This window comes from Saccopteryx bilineata, chromosome 1, assembly GCF_036850765.1.
Source record: "Saccopteryx bilineata isolate mSacBil1 chromosome 1, mSacBil1_pri_phased_curated, whole genome shotgun sequence".
NCBI classification, from domain to species: domain Eukaryota; kingdom Metazoa; phylum Chordata; class Mammalia; order Chiroptera; family Emballonuridae; genus Saccopteryx; species Saccopteryx bilineata.
The window spans coordinates 225705472-225707201 of NC_089490.1; positions in this window are offsets into that span (position 1 = coordinate 225705472).

Here is a 1730-nt window from a genome sequence, read left to right on the forward strand (position 1 = left end):
TGTCCCTTTTTCCCATCCAAGTACTAACCAGGCCCGACCCTGCTTAGCTTCCGAGATCAGACGAGATTGGGCGCGTTCAGGGTGGTATGGATGTAGACCCTTTTTCAATCCTTTTATATCTACACCCTACTAATTTAAGTCACAGCCAGGTTCCTCTCGAAGATTTCCTCCTCAGTGAATTGTATCCATTATTGCACACTCAGGGGTCTCTATCATAGATCACCTCACCTTGTGACCTAGGAAAAGTGTTTCTTTTGCCCCAGAGATAGTTCTTCTCCTTTGTCACATGTACTACAACTAACTGTTTATTCCCCAAGTAGGGACTCACTGTGTTCCCAGGATCTATTTTAGGGCTCAACACAGAATAGGTTCCCTGGAAATGCTTACTGATGAATGGCATTAAACGAGAGAACGTATTTACATGTGTCTGAAACAAATGCATATAAATGGGGTTTTTAATTCTTTTTAACTTTGAGAATCATTTTAGACTTACAGAAAAGTTGGAAAGAGCATTGTACAGAAAAGTAGAGCATTCCCTTATATCCCTCATGTTTTCCCTATTGTTATTATCTTACACTAATTTAGTATATTTGTTACAATTAAGGAACCAATATCAGTACATTGTTATTAACTAAACTCCACACTTTATTCGGATTTCACTAGTTTTGCTCTGATGTCTTTTTTCTGTTCAAGGCTACATTGAATTTAGTCATCCCAGGCTCCTCTTGTCTGACGGTTTCTTAGACTATCCTTGTTTCTGATTACTTTGATAGTTTGAGGAATACTTTTTAGATATTTTAAAGAATATTCACCATGGTTAAATGGAGGTCCTGAGTTTGGGGAGGAAAACCAGAAAGGTGAAGTGTCATTCTTATCATCTCAAGGTTGCATACTATCAACATGACTTATCCCAGACGAGGTTAAACTTGATCATTCGGATGACTGTAGTGTTTACCAGATTTCAATACTGTCAAGTTATCCTCTCTCCCTCGGCCTTTCTATATTCTACTCGTTGGAAGCAATTCACTTAGCAAAACCTATAGTCAAAGCGGGGCAAGGAATTTATTTGGAATACCTCTGTATTGAGAAACTTGCCTCTTCGCCCCATTTATTTTACTTAGTAGTCATTTATTTATATTAATGTTTTTACATATATGAATAACATTGGTCAAAAAACTTGATTTCTTTTGTATTTTGAGGATTTTCTGAACACCACTTAACTTCGCAGCCCAAATGGCGAGATGGCTCTGGGAGTTATCTCCCCACGCAGCTTCCACATTTAACAACTGTGTCGCGGACCAAGAGGTGGGATCCCGGGCTCGGGTGCCCAGGTGATGGAGCAGGGCTGGGCCCCGGACAGCGCTGAGATGATCCGTGGAGACCCCGGGACCCAGACAGCACTTGTCCAACGTGCTTCGAAAACAAAAAGAGGTCTTGGCCTGCGCAGTCCCCTCCAGTGTTCAGGTTTTCGCAAACTCTTCCCTCGCGCAACACCCGCCTACAGCACAGCCGCCGGCGGCAGCTTCCGGGCAGGCCACGCGATGCGAGGCCCCGGCGGTCAGAGCGGAGCGGGTCTCCGGAGGGGCGGCATCCCGCAGTCCCGCCAGCCCCGGAAGCGACTCGGTTGCGCGGAAACCGTCCGGAACGCAACTCAGCCGCAGCGCCGGCGACCAGGGCGCGGCCGCGGCCCCGGCCCCAGCTCGGCGGCGCGCAGGGGCCGTCGGGAGCGC